General features: G+C 42.9%; 1 pseudogene; it reads left to right on the top strand.

The window, feature by feature from the left end:
- The first annotated feature begins 4,602 nt into the window (after positions 1–4,602).
- LOC137433610 (olfactory receptor 8G17-like) lies at positions 4,603–10,172 on the top strand (annotated as a pseudogene).
- The last annotated feature ends 5,705 nt before the right edge of the window (positions 10,173–15,877 follow it).

Consider the following 15,877-nt stretch of genomic DNA (forward strand, 5'->3'; position numbering starts at 1 on the left):
CAAACAAATCCAACCAAGATAATTCATAGAACACGATACGCCGCGTCGCGTTCACGTATATACTTCAATGTTCACAAAACAATGATGTTAAACATCATTGAAGAAATCCGGAGGTTTATCATGACTGAAGCAGTGTTACACACCAAGTTCCCTTTTTGAGTTGAGTCGTCAAGCAGGTGTGCTCCAGAAATTGATAAGATTTTGACCTTTCGTTGCAAAACATAAAAGTTAAAGTTTGCAATTTTCATTTGATGATATTGTACTCTCAGTGAATTCTCCATTATTTCTCCACCAAAGATTAATTATCTGTAGTCAGCTTTCATTAAATCAAAGCAGAATCTGGTTTTACCCCCACGAGAGGCTTTTAATGTCAGAGTGAAACTGCATGTTGTTTTATGATGGGAATTGTGAGTGAGATGTGAATGCTCTTTTTATTCAATCCAAACACTTTACCAACACCATCAACATTTGCAATGGTGTAAAGACAAAGGTCAATCTAACAAACAAATCATGAAATGAAAATTTAAGGTTGGTTAACTGAGACATTTTTGGACAATATTTTCAACTCTGCTGGTAATGTTAACTTGCTTTGGCAGTGAAGGTTTATATAGGAGGGTAATAGGTAATAATACAATGTGGATTGTCTCTCTCTCTGATGTTACATACTCTTCTAAGAGCGTCGGTCCCTCCAAAGTAGCTTCTTGAGAAAGGGTTTTGCTGTGTGGTTTGCCATTGCCTTCCCAGCACTAACTAGTGCAGGATTTTTGAAATTGGACATTGTGCTGGCAATTGCTCACCTACTCTTCGCGAAGGACACCATAAGGTCATTAATACCCACCAATTAATGCCAGTAGACGGGACGCCCATTTAACATCCACCTGTGGATGACACACCATTGATTAATCACCCTGCCTTTGAAACACCGAGATGACCGATTTTAGCGGGTCGGGATTCAAACCCAGACTGGAGGTGAGTGTGTGTCCCTCGAGGCCATCCTGCCAGCTCAATGACGAATATGCCGTTTCTCTTATTATTGGTTTATTCATATTGTTGTCATCATTATTATTATTTTCAAATTGGTGGCAGAATGTGTGAAATGGGTCTTTCTTCAAGAGTGACTGTATGGCATTCAGATGTTGTGGGGAAAGGGGAGGCATGGGTTACGTGGGTGCTAGTGAAGGGGTCAAACAGGCTGTTTGTGCTTACATAGAATTTTTTATACAAAATGTCAAAGGTCAACTCAAGGGCAAACATCTAAAATCATCAATTTTCATCTGAAAAATGATCGGTTTTCATCTGATTGACTTGAATATTAAATAGTAATTGCATAGTGCATCACTTAATTGGGAAAGCAAGTATTTTTGAGGTCTAAAGGTCAAAGATTAACTCAAGGTCGAACTTCTAAAATCATAAATTTTCATCTGAAAAATATTTTTCATTTCATTGACCTGAGCTTTCATTAAGATCATCAATTTAAATCTTAATGAAATGGACATTTTGATGCATCCATGTCAGGATTTTGAGGGGGAAGGAGGTGGATTTTGCAAGTAATGCACTCTGCACTACGCCCTTTCTTGTTACTTGCGATAATCAAAGATTTTTCAAGTACATTGAATGGTCTTGTGCGTTATTCTGTTTGTCTGTATTTCAATCACCTACAGGTCACAATTTTAAATTGATCTATATGACACTTCACCAAATTGTAGAGATGGTCATAAGGAAGAAGCCTATTTATTAAGAGGTCAAAAGGTCAACATAGGCCAAAGGTCAATAACTTTGTCAAATTTCTAAAATCCTCAATTTTTATCCAATTGACTTGACATTTGAAGAGGATTTACATATCAGGTCACTGATTTCAATCACCAATTATATTTTAGGTCAACATAGACCAAATATGAACAAATTATTTTGTGGAACTCGCAAGTATCGTGCTATGCACGATATATTTCTTGTTTGTTTGTCTGTTTGTGAACAAGATATCTCAAAAAATTGTGGATGGATCTGGATGAAATTTCGTGGAGATGTTGGGTATGTGACAAAATGAAATGATCGAATTTTGGTTCAGGTCCGAATCCAGATACGGCCTATCAGTCGGATACAAAACCTAAACTGTTGCGTCTGGTGAAGGTATACACTCTACCAAGTGACGTTCTAGTTTCCAAATGTTTCTATATCATCACAATTACTTTAGTCAAATGCAGTAATTTTTATTTTTTTTCTCCCCCAGAGTTAACAAGCCTTTTCTCAGAGATGAATCAGTCACTGAAGCACGTGTTCTTCCTCCAAGCGATATTTAATGAGCCAGCGCAAGTTCGGCCCTGGACTTTCAGTGTCTTCTTCTTCACCTACGTTGTAACGGTCACTCTGAACCTGGTGTTGATCCTGCTCATTATCTTGAGAAAGCAGTTACACAAACCTGTCTACATCTTCCTTGCTTATTTGTTATTCATGGACATCATATGTTCAACAACTGTGCTGCCTCGGCTCATGTTCAGTATCATCGTAAATAACGAAACTCGGATAAGTCTTTGTTTCATTCAAGCTTTTTTCATTGGATTTTATTCTGGGATGGAGCCCTACATACTTGGAATCATGGCGATCGATCGTTACCTGGCCGTCTGCCATCCGCTCCGGTACAGTGTCCTGATCACGAATAGCAGAGCTCACATAGTCATGTGGGCCACACTGTGCTGGTGTTTCCTTACTATCGGGGTTCAATACCTGTTATTGTTGCGATTGACCTTCTGCAAGGATGTACTTCCTAATGTCACATGTGTTTTCATTGCTATAGCTAATCTTTCATGTGACGATATCACAGTTAATAGTATGTATGCAATTGCATTGTCTTCTATTATGCTCTGCTCTATCATCACTGTTGTCATCGTCACATATGGTTTAATTCTGTACACATGTCTATGTTCTGCCCAGAACTCAAAAGGAAGTAGTAAGGCTCTACACACTTGTCTCACCCATTGGCTGGTACTTTCTCTCTTCCTTTTCTCCTTTCTTTTTACTGTTATCTCTCAGCGTCTGTCAGCTGGGAAGTCTTTCTCTCACTTTTTTACACACCTTTGTACTTCATTGTTCTATTTGCTGCAGCCTATTGCAATTCCGATCGTTTACGGATTACGTACAGCTGAGATCCGTCAGGGTATGATGATGCTCCCTCGGATGTTTGTGATAATAAAACGATTTTGTATCCTGTGAAAGTTATCTGACTTTGAACATCATGTGACCCTCCGATCTCTATCTTGCCCTGTTTCTTCCTGCCAAGTTGTATGTAATTAGTCACATGTGTGTTCTTCCATGATGTCTCTTCATTGCTGTTTGTGGTGGGGCTTTGACCATGCTGCACCCATGCTTGGATGTATTTTGCCTCTCCTGCATGCTTCCATCTAAACCCTCCCTGCCTGCTATATCAACGACACTTACTGGAGACTAAGTCCACATCAGCACATTTTCCCTCAGTCTACGTTCATTCCAAATGTGACAGAACAAGAAATGATAGGAGAAAGGCACACCATAATCCAATTAGTCCTCATACTACAATCAAGTAAAACATGAATATTTCCTCCCACTCTGAAATTTCTCAATCTTTCCTAAAATTTTCAAAAATGCCAATGATCTCATTCAATGTTGAAATGAAGTATCCCCGCTACCCCTATGTCATATCAGAGGGTTCCATAGCCCTGAGCGTGGCTTATCTCATGCTGCATCTGGCGCCTCTTGCTCCTAGGTGGTCCAATAGTAACACCTGTAGTGGTCCGTGAGCAACTTTTCTCCAAGGCTCATGGTACCGGAATAGTCACCTGCAGCCGTCGAGGAGCCCGTTCCTCCTTGACCTTCCCGAGTTTGGAGTGGCAACAGATGCTCGTATCGGCCCCACCTTTCTTTTTCAGCTCTCGGAGCCAAGCATGGGTTGAGCAACCTCCGTCGCTGCAGATTTCTACCCCATCTACAATCTAACTCATCAGTCATTACTATTTTGGCTGGAAGCGTTTCTCCTCTTATCTTCGGCATGCATAGCCTATAAACACAGACCTCGCATCACTGCACTCATTCCACTCACATGGACGCACACACCCCACTGGAAGGAACCTCTACACAGGAGCAGGAACACTTTACCTGGCTACTCTCATCCTCTGCACTCTCTGTGTGTGTGGCGACATATCTGGTGAAGACCACCTGCTCCTCCCAACAGTTCAAGCTCGTGGGCCTGCAGGCACTCCACCACACTACCCTCTGCACATACCTGGCTCACACTCCCTCCACTGGTCTCCTTGTGGCTGTACTACTACAATTCCCGCAGGGTCTGCACTCTTGCTCACCATAGAATCTCTGCTCCCACTTGCCACAGGTTCTGACCCTGGACTCATCATGGGTATTTCACACTATCTTCTGCCACAGGGTTAAAAACACTTTACCATGGGGCTCAACATATTTACTTATCACAGAGGTCTCACTAGTCTATCACCCTGGTCAGGGGTGGTCTTCGTGATTCTGGGACCCTGGGAAAAAGTCAAGGATATGGGCTCGGAAGTAAATGGGAAATATTTATTATATGAGGACCTGGAAGGCTGTAGGATCTGCCTGGATGCCAGAATGCACCAGCAGGGAGAGGAATTAGAATTTGTGCAGCACCGGGGCGGTGGTTTGGAGCAACAGGTGGAGGAAACAATGGAGGCCCGTGTAACGGAACCAGACAGGGTGGTTATAGATAAAGACCTGTTGGGGCCACAATTGATTGGGGATGAGATTAATGATGTGACACAGCAGCGACCGAGCACTTTGGACAATATCGTCGAGGAGGAGATTGCTCGGATCCAACAGAGTCTGGGATATGAGGTGAGCCGGTCCATCAAATATCCCCAGGAAGAGAATAAAGTGACCGAGGGGACCCTCACCACGAAAAACAATTGGGCAGCAGAGGCTCCGACATTGGATACCCAGCAAGGGGAGTGTTTTGGCTCTGAGCTGGACTTGGACATGGAGTAGTCGGGAACTAGAGCTTCGGAAAAAGCGATCCCAATAGGGAATTTGGAGCAGCTGCAGGGAGGGTCAGAAAAACCAGAAGAAGGGGGTTGTAACCTGCAACTGCGGTTTGGCATGGGAGATATACATTTTTAAAAGAAAAAGGAAATTTATATTTAAATGGGAAATTGATTTGGCGCAGCCTTGGAGGGATTTGGTCCCCGGGCTGCGGGATTCGGACCAGGAGAGGTCCTTGGGGTCGTCCTCGTGCAAAAGCTGCACGGAGCGAGCTTGCGGGCTTATCAGGGAGGCTTGGCGTGACACACGTGTCTCAGCATACCTCAGATCAAGTTTGAAAACCAGCATCAACCGTGCATAAATTTGCATATTCGATCATTTTTGACAAAGTTATGGCACTTTGTTTATTCTAGAGCTCTCCTCAAGCCGCAACGCGCGCCCTCAGCCTCGTCTCGCGAACGTAAAAAGCGTTACACAGCACGCTTTTTCAGGAGGGGCGGAGCCAAGGTGAGCAACATATATATACACATCGATCATTGATCGTGAACCGAAAAATATAATAGCCGGCGAAGCGCGTACGTATTATGTTATGAATAAACGTGTACGTATTATGTTGAAAACCAGATTATGGTGGATCCCTTGGCTTGAGAATTCCGAAGCTGTGACGCACCAAATCGCTCAATGGAGGCCGCCATCTTGCGGATGAGGAAGTGTGCATAACAAATTGAAAAAAGTTCAATAGGAGTTTGTTTCACCCATCTTTGTTTGATTCACAATCTTATGCACCTCTAATTTGTAATAAAAATACTTTAAGACCAACCTCACCCCGCACGGGCCTGGTTATTTTCAACGAAAAGCGTCACCAAACACCGGAACCAATGAGATGCGAGCATTTGAAAAAATATTTCAGAAACCAAATCACTCAATGAAGGACGCCATCTTACGGATGCGGAAGTATGCATTAAAAAATTTCGAAAAAGTTCAATAGGAGTTTGTTTCACCCGTCTTTGTTTGATTCTCAATCTTATGCACCTCTAATTTGTAATTAAAATACTTTAAGACAAACCTCGTTATCTTCAACGAAAATCGTCACCAAACACCGGAACCAATGAGATTCGAGCATTTGAAAAAATATTTTTAAAAAGCTTTTTACACGTTTTGGAGGGTGAAAACGGCGTCAAATATTCTAAAATTGATGAAGAATTATTTTTTAGAAATCTCGCGGCCGTAGGGGATAGTTTTTCATGGCCGGAAATATCCGAAGTTGAGACGGAATTCACCGAATTAATCAAGAAGTAAATTATAACCAATTTTAATCTCATCCAGAATGCAAAATTTTAGGTCTGAATTTGCGAAATTTTGTGAGCTGACCAATCAGCGATCAGTTTAGGTCAGCCAATCAGCGCCATCGACAAGGTTTGATTAACGACAGTCACACATTGCCGTTGAAACGGCGCTATCGTCTGACCTGTCGGCACTGATCTTACTGCAAGCTAACTTCTTCTGGTGGGGGAAGCCGCAGTGCCCAGAGAGAACCAGTCCTGACAGCGACTGAAGTTATAAGACTACACACATACTGTGAAAACGTATGTTAAGCCCAGTTAAAATATCTTAAAATAGGCCTTAAGTTAGCACATCGTATAGTTACTTCCTTAAGCTTCTTGTGACATTTATTGTATGTAGGTATTGGGGAGGTCTGTCTGCTCTTCTCTTTTACCAAGTCTTACCAGGTACGGTACCTACTACACCTACCTACTACCAACTACCTTACCTACTGATGCCGTAGTGATGGGTAAAATAGGGGCAAGAGGCTTTGGCTTCGCCGGCTCATTGCGGCTTTGCAGTCGGGTACTAGTAGCCGGCGAAGCCGTTGTTGTCAATGAACGCGTATGTATTATGTTGAAAAGCCAGATTTTGCTGGATCCCTTGAGAATTTCGAAGCTTTGACGCACCAAATCGCTCAATGGAGGCCGCCATCTTGCGGATGCGGAAGTATGCATAAGAAATTGAAAAAAGTTCAATAGGAGTTTGTTTCCCCCGTCTTTTTTTGATTCACAATCTCATGCACCTCTAATTTGTAATTAAAATACTTTAAGACCAACCTCGGCCCACACAGGCCTGGTTATCTTCAACGAAAATCGTCACCAAACACCGGAACCAATGAGATTCGAGCATTTGAATAAATATTTCAAAAACCAAATCACTCAATGGAGGCCGCCAACTTCCGGATGCGGAAGTATGCATAAAAAAATTGCGAAAATGTTCAATAGGAGTTTGTTTCACCCGTCTTTTTTTGATTCACAATCTTATGCACCTCTAATTTGTAATTAAAATACTTTAAGACCAACCTCGTTCCCTGGGCCCACACGGGCCCTGGTTATCTTCAACGAAAATCGTCACCAATTACCGGAACCAATGAGATTCAAGCATTTGAAAAATTATTTCAAAAAAGCTTATTACCACATTTCGGGCGCTGAAAACTGCGTCAAATATTCTAAAATTGACGAAGAATTATTTTTTAGAAATTATTTTTTCATGGCCAGAAATATCCGAAGTTGAGACGGAATTCACCGAATTAATCAAGAAGGAAATTTTATAAATTTTAATCTCATCCAGAATGCAAATGGTGTCATTTTGAACTAGGTACGGTACTTACTACACCTACCTACTACCAACTACCTACTACCAACTACCTAACCTACTGATGCCATAGTGATGGGTAAAATAGTGGCAAGAGGCTTTGGCTTCGCCGGCTCATTGCGGCTTTGCAGTCGGGTACGAGTAAATTATAGTCAGGTTCACTATGTTTTTTCGTTCAAAATTTTGGTAGATTATCAAAACTATACATTTTTGGAATATTCAGAGCATGAGGAATCCAAAAATTAATGTTTACATTTGCGTAGACACCTTTGCGAAAATGACACTCAGGACAGTGATGAAGATCGGTAAAAGCATATTCCTGAACGGCATAGACCTCGTAGATCCTGTGTATAGGCCTTATAGTTCAATCTGATACTACCTATAACTTCCTATAACAACCTATAACTTCAAAGGACTTGCAATATCATGTATTATGTAATACAGTTATATCACAAATATAAAGACAATGGTTTTCAATTACCTTTGTTTGTTGCTTTTCTATAATCCTGAGCACTATTTTGGAGCCTTTATTGGATTCCTTGACCCAGAAAACATAGGATTAGCATATTTAATTAAGTCTCTAGGTTGACTAGAAGCCGAGATCGCGCAAAATATGTATTTTATGGCGGCCATTTTCAAAATCCAAAATGGCGGCCATGCAGGTGTCTGTGCAAATGCCAACATTGATTTTCAGATTCTCCATGCTCTGAAGATTCCAAAAATGTACAGGTTTGCTAATCCCAAAATTTTGAAAGAAATTATATTTGTTAACATAGTGAACCTGACTATCTTCATCACTGTCCTGAGTGTCATTTTCGCAAAGGTGTCTACGCAAATGTAAACATTAATTTTTGGATTCCTCATGCTCTGAATATTCCAAAATGTATAGTTTTGCTAATCTACCAAAATTTTGAACGAAGTTATATTTGTTAACATAGTGAACCTGACTATTACTGATGGTTTCAGAGTTATGACGTCTTTAAGCATGAACCTTTAAAACCGAGCTCCTCCCTCATTTTTGATCCAATCGAGGGGAAACTTCACAGATCTGTTCAGCATGTCAGTCTACGAAAATGTCCTTTTGGAATTTGCGATAGGACACGTGGTTTGGCAGATATCGTTAATTAAACGAAAAAAATAAAAATAAAAATGGATATCTCTTGAATCGCCTGTACCTCAGACCGTGAGTTGGTAATAATTTATATAATTCACACAGTGCAATACGTGCAGGCCGCTCCACGGAGCGACCTTGCGGGCTTATCAACGAGGCGAGGCGTGACACACGTGTCACAGTATACCTCAGATCAAGTTTGAAAACCAGCATCAACCGTGCATAAATTTGCATATTCGATCATTTTTGACAAAGTTATGGCACTTTGAACTTTGGCAGGGGAAATGTATTGCAGCGCAATACTCTGAATGCTTGTTTTCATTATATTTTAATTTTTCTTATTTTTAATGGTTTAATGTTATTAGATTTAATGTTAATTATGTTATTAGGTTGAATGTTAATTCTATTTAGTATTACTTTTTTATTTTTAGTATTTTAGTTTATCATTATTTCATATTTCTCCCCCAGGGTCGTCAAGCCTTTCTTGAGATGAATCAGTCACTGAAGCATGTGTTCTTCCTCCAAGTGATTTTCAATGAGCCAGCGCAGATTCGGCCCTGGACTTTCAGTGTCTTCTTCTTCATCTACATTGTAACGGTCACTGTCAACCTGATGTTGATTCTGCTCATTATCCTCAGAAATCAGTTACACAAACCTGTCTATATCTTTCTTGCTTATTTGTTATTCATGGATATCATATGCTCAACAAATGTGCTGCCTCGGCTCATGTACAGTATCATTGTAAATAACGAAACTTGGATCGGTCATTGTTTCATTCAAGCTTTTTTCATTTCATTTTATGCTGGGATGGAAACTTACATACTTGGATCATGGCTATCGATCGTTACCTGGCCGTCTGCCATCCGCTCCGGTATGGTGTTCTGATCACGAACAGCAAAGCTCACATAGTGATGTGGGCCACACTGTGCTGGTGTTTCATCACGAGAAGTGTTCAACCCTTGTTATTGTTGCGATTGACGTTCTGCAAGGATGAACTTCCTAATGTAGGATGTGTTTTCATTGCTATAGCTAAACTGTCATGTGATGATATCACAGTTAATAGTATGTATGGAATTGCATTGTCTTCTATTATGCTCTGCTATATCATCACTGTTGTCATCATCACGTATGGTTTCATTTTGTACACATGTTTATGTTCTTCCAAGGACCCCGATGGAAGGAGTAAGGCTCTGCACACATGTATCACTCATTGGCTGGTACTTTGTTTCTTCCTTTTCTCCGTCTTTTCAATATTTTTTCTCAGCGTCTGTCAGCTGGAAAGTCTTTCTCTCACGTTTTCAAACACCTGAGTGATTCATTCTTCTATTTGCTGCAGCCTCTTGCAATTCCAATTGTTTATGGTTTACGTACAGCTGAGATCCGACAGGGTGTGATCATGCTCCCTCGAATGTTTCTGAAAATAAAAAAGTGATCTGACTTTGAACATCATGTGACATTCCATTATTTATCGTGCCTGTAACATATTGTGTTTTACGGTAATGGAATGGAGCAGATGGTGCTTTACGGTAATCGGGCAGACGTCGCTGATCGGGAGCAAGGTTGGGCTTCCGGGAAGGGGCGGGGAGAGCAGGAGCTCGGGCGTGATGGCGGCTGGCTTGCAGCTCGAGCATTGAACGGTGATTCAACATTTTGCCTTTACTGGATTGGCCTTTGCCTGATACACATCAGTCGGCGACGAGGATAAATCGGCAATACATGAACTTTCTGTGAATTATTTTGGGGTGAATCATTGCGCAATTCGGCAAGATTATTGAATTCAACGCAGATGCTGATGACTGGGCCCAATATACGGAGCGGCTCGGCCAGTACTTCATCGCTAATGATATTGAAGATGCTGGCAAACGGCAGGCTGTTTTACTCAGTGTTTGTTGATCTCAAACGTATGGCCTTATGCGTAGTCTTATGTCGCCTGCCAAACCGTCTGACTAAACCTTCGAAGAACTGTGTGAGCCAATTCAAGAACACCTTCATCCCAAACCGTCTCCGATTGTACAAAGATTAAAATTAAATTCGTGTTTCAGAAACCAGGACAATCAATCACAGCATTTGTTGCCGAATCTGAGGCTCGTGTCAGAGTTCTGTGAGTTTAGGGCGACACTGAAGGAAATGCTCAGGGGTAGACTGGTGTGCGGGGTCCAAGATGAGCACATTCAACATAGGTTGCTGTCAGAAATGGAGTTAGATTTCAAGAAAGCAATGGAACTAGCTCAAGGCATGGAGGTTGCTGCTAAAAATGCAACAGATATTCAGGCAATGAATGCCTCTGTTTTTCCCCAAGGGTGAGCAGGAAAAGTACAAAAAGTTCAGGCCAAAACCACCAGTACAAGCAGTTCCGGGGTACAACCAGCATGGGCAACTGGGGGTAACGGGGTCACCCAAAATGAGAGCAGGGGCCAAAGTTCAAAGGCAAATTTCACCTGATATTCCTGAAGTTCCAGTACATTTCATTCGCCAGATGAATGTTGGTTTAAGGATGCTGAGTGCAATTACTGTCTCCATGTGGGGCATATTGCCTGGGCTTGTAGAAAGAAGAGGTCCCGGAATCCAATTGAGAGACAGGAAGGGCAACATGCAACAAATATGGTGCAACATGATTCTGAATTTGAGGATGGGGAGGTTTCAGACGATGTTTATTGCACGTGTAATGTCAGTTCTGGGAATAGGGGAATTCACCCCCTGGAAGCAGATTTTGTCATCGATGGGAATATTGTTAAAATGCAAATTGATACCAGAGCCTCCATTTCAGTGATGAGTGCCAAGTCTTCCAAAGACCTTTGATCTAAAGCTCCAGTGGTGCGCAAATCTGGGGCTGTTCTACACACATACACCGGGGAGCTGATCAAAGTGGTTGGATATATTGATGTTGATGTCCACTACGGTGGCCAGAGATCTACCATACCTCTCATGATCGTGGATGGTATCGGTCCAAGTCTCGTGGTCCAATACTCGTGGGGGCGGGACTGGCTGAGAGTATTCAAACTTAATTGGGCTGAGATTTGTCACATTGGGATATCAGCATCCCACAAGCCCTTGGTGGATCAATAACCAGAGGTTTTTCAGAGCGTACGAGGCAGAGTGAAGAGCATGACTGCCAAAATTCATATGGATCCATTATCAGCCTAAATCCATTAGCTCAGCCTAAATTTTTCAAACCGCAGCTGGTGCCCTATGCCATGAAGGGGAAGGTATACCGTGAGCTGGAGCGCCCTCAGAAAGAAGGGATTTTAGAACCAGTAGAGTTCTCAGACTGGGCAGCTCCAATTGTGCCAGTCCTAAAAGGTGATGGCCAAGTCCACATATGTGGTGATTATAAGCTTACTGTAAATCAAGCAGCAAGACAAGACAGTTATCTGATTCCGCGGCTTGAGGATTTGTATGCCACCTTAAATGGAGGACAGACTCACAAAACTTGATCTCAGCAATGCTTACTTGAAATTACCTTTGGATGAGGCCTCCAAGGATTGCAAACCATAAATACTCACCGCGGCCTTTTCAGATATAGCTGCCTCCCGCTGAGGATCTCCTCGTCACCTTCCATCATCCAGCGCAGTACGGACATGGACACTTCACAGTTAGGAACTGCCCCCCCCCCCCCCCCCCCATGTCAGGCAAATGCAAAGTTGCCGGCGCCATCACCAATGCATCCTTGGGAACGGCTCCAGAAACCTTGGGAGCATATACACATTGACTTTACTCGGCCATTTTTGAGCAAAATGTTCCTGGTCATCACTGATGCCTATTCTAAGTTGATGGACGTTCACCCCATGACAATAATTTCATCCGAGGCAACCATCAGCAAACTATGGACCTCATTTGCTAACTATGGATTACTCTAGACTCTTGAGTCAGATTATGGTCCATCATTCACTCGTAGTGAATTTGGTAGGTTTATGGATGCCAATGGAATCATCCATCTTACCTCAACACCATACCATCCCGGGTCAAATGGTTTGGCTGAACATTCTGTGCAAACAGTCAAGGTATGTAAAAGCTCAATCGGGGTAGCATTGAGTCGAGAGTGGCCCGATTCCTTTTCAAATAACGCGTAACACCCATTCGACCACTGGGAGGTCACCCTCGAAGCTTTTGATGGGAAGGAAGTTGAGGACCGACCTGGACCTGTTACAGCCGGATGAGTATGCAAAGGTCTGCAAAGTCCAAGTGAAGCGGAAGTCCTGTCATGACAGGCAATCTAAGGAGAGGTTTTTTAAATGTGGGAGATCGCGTGTATGTGCTCAATTTGAATTTCAATTTCAGTCGGGGTAATCGCTGGTTGGGGGAGGAGGGGGGCGGGGTCCGTTCTGGAGAAATTTGGTTCGTCTCTTATCATGAAACTCATGGATGGCTGGAATGTCAGGAGACATGTGGATCATGTGTGACTGGCACCCTCTCCTTTAACTAGTGACATACCGGGTCCATTGGAACCGTCCGTCGGGACGACCACCTGGATAGAGTGGCAGATATCATTCCAGATGGCCATGCTCCAGGAGGCCCTCGCAAGCAAGGTTGCTTTCCAGGGAATTCCTGCTGTTGAGAAAAGTGAACTATCACCTCCTGTGGCATCAACAGAAGAGGGAGTGCCTCATCGCTCTTCTTGCCTCCAGAAGACCCCCTAACCGACTGCATTTGTGATTTGTAATGAACTTTCTTCGAAGATTTGGTTTTATTGTTAGGGTGCGTGATTTTTGGGTATTTTTGGTGTCAAAGGCAAACTGCAATGGTTTGACTGCAAGCTGCTCGGGTCATTGGTATTGCTTGTGTTTTTGTGGTTTCAAAAAGGGAAAGGGGAAATCACTTGGTGTTTAGTGGATGGTTGACATGAATAGCTGATCATTATCAATCTTTTAAGATTTTGGATATCGGGGGTGGGATTTATCATCTCCATGTTTCTTCGCAAATTGTTGGTGTGGTGCACAGGGGCATTTTCTGTTATGAGTGCAATTGGAAGTACTGTAGATATGTTTGTGTAAGCTGAAGAAGGAAGGAATGCAACATATTGTGCTTTACGGTAACGGAATGGAGAATATTGTGCTTTACGGTAATTGGGCAGACGTCCCTGATCGGGAGCAAGGTTGGGTTTTCGGGAAAGGGCAGGGTGAGCGGGAGATCGGGTACGATGGTGGCTGGCTTGTCGCTCGAGCATTGAATGGTGATTAAACATTTTGCCTTTACTGTATTGGCCTTCGCGTGAAACAGTTCATTGCCCTCTTCCTTCCTGCCCAGTTGTGTGTAATTTGTCATGTGTTTTCTTCCATTATGTTGCTTCATTGCTGTTTGTGGTGGAGCTTTGACTTTGCTGCATTCATACTTGGATCCATTTTATCTCCTTCATGCCCCCATTTCGTCATTGTCACGGGTACAATTCAAATTCCATCATAACTACTCCCTGACTCTCCTCCTTTTTCAGCAGTCCACACTCTGCACATTTTATTTTCGTCCCATTTTGTTTTTCACGTCTCTGCTAACTCTTCCCCCTTTGTTCAGATGCCTAACCCTCCACTCTGCACCATTCTTGCATTTGACCTCCTTTGCAAACTTCGACCTCACCCCTCCTTCATGCTTCCATCTCCACCCTCCTTGCCTTCGATATCATTGACACTAACTGGAGGATAATTCCACATCAGCACACTTTCCCTCTGTCTTCATTCATTCCAAATCTGCCAAAGCAAGAAAAGGGAGGAGGAGAAAGTCACACCATAATTCAATCAGTCCTCAAGCGACAACAACAAACACAACATGCATTTTAAAGGCCATTTTCCCTGGCTAGAGTGGGGGTTAGCCGTGCGGTCCCCATGACAATCTTCTCCATTTTGCCCTATTTTCTGCATCTCTCCTTGTTAACCCCCTTGCCCGCATTTCTTCTTCCACCATCTTTAGCCAAGTCTTTCTTGGTCTTCCCCGTCCTCTACTTCCTTCTACATTCATTTCCATCACTCTTCTCAACCAGTCACTTTCATCCTTCCTCAACACATGACCAATCCATCTCAACCTGTTCCTCTTTACAGCATCAATCACAGGCTCTATTCCCATCATCTTTCGCAATTCATCATTTGTCTTCCTCAAACTACAATGAATAAATTTAACATATAGTTTCAATGTCCCCTCTGCTGCTATCACTCACTCATCAGTCCATCACTGCCACTGCGCTATGTCATCTTAGATGGCTCCATAGCCATGAGCCAGTTGTTAGCCTGGTTAGCCTGCTAAGCCAGCCTGGTTCTTCTCCTGCTGCAGTGGGCTCCTCTTGCTCCGAGGTGGGCTCCGGGTCCGATAGCAATGCCCATTGTGGTCCCTGAGCACCTTTCCTCCAAGGCTCATGTGACCGGCACAGCAACAGGGAGTTGCCCCGTTCTTTACTCCTCAGCCTCTGCCAAACCTAGGGTGGCAACAAATGCTGGTATCAACCCCACCTTTCCTTCTCAGCTCTCGGAGCTAAGCCTGCGTGAGCCGCCTCCCTCGCTGTAGATGTCTACCTCGCCTACAATCTAACTCATCAGTCATTACTATTCTAGCTGGTAACGTTTCTCCTCTTTCTCATATGGTGACTTAAAATTATCTTTTAAATTATCTTAAAATTTCTTTTTTTGTTTTTTTTTGGATGCTAAGTTTAGGCTCGTGTAAGAGCTAACACATATAACATATAATAGAGGCAGCGGGAGACAAGAGGGGAAGAGAGAGGGAAGCACAACAACAGTAGAGAATAGTGACATCTGGAGATCTGTGGAAGGGAGAAGGCTGGGGCGTGGTAATCAGGATAAACAATTTGGACACAACAAGGACTGTTAGGGAAAAAACGGAATTTGAAGGAGGTGGAAATGGGTGGTTTAATGGGGGTAGAAAAGATGAAGGTTTTGGATAGGGAAAGATAAGAGATGGTAGTGGACAGCCATTTTGAAGACCTGGAGGGAGGAGTGCGATTGAAGAGAGGGTGGTCGTTTGTTGCAGAGGCGGGGAAAAAAGGAATGACCGAGTGAATGTGAGCATAGTCTTGATTTTCACAGTTTCACCAGAAGAGCTTGCACCAGAGCTTAAGAAACTCATTTAGCAAAAAATGTCAGTTTTCCATGAATTGTTCAACACTTTCTAAAATCCAAATTCATCCTTCCCCTCCTAAAT

The sequence above is a fragment of the Myxine glutinosa genome, chromosome 10 (assembly GCF_964187855.1).
Source record: "Myxine glutinosa chromosome 10, kmMyxGlut1.1, whole genome shotgun sequence".
Classification (NCBI taxonomy): domain Eukaryota; kingdom Metazoa; phylum Chordata; class Myxini; order Myxiniformes; family Myxinidae; genus Myxine; species Myxine glutinosa.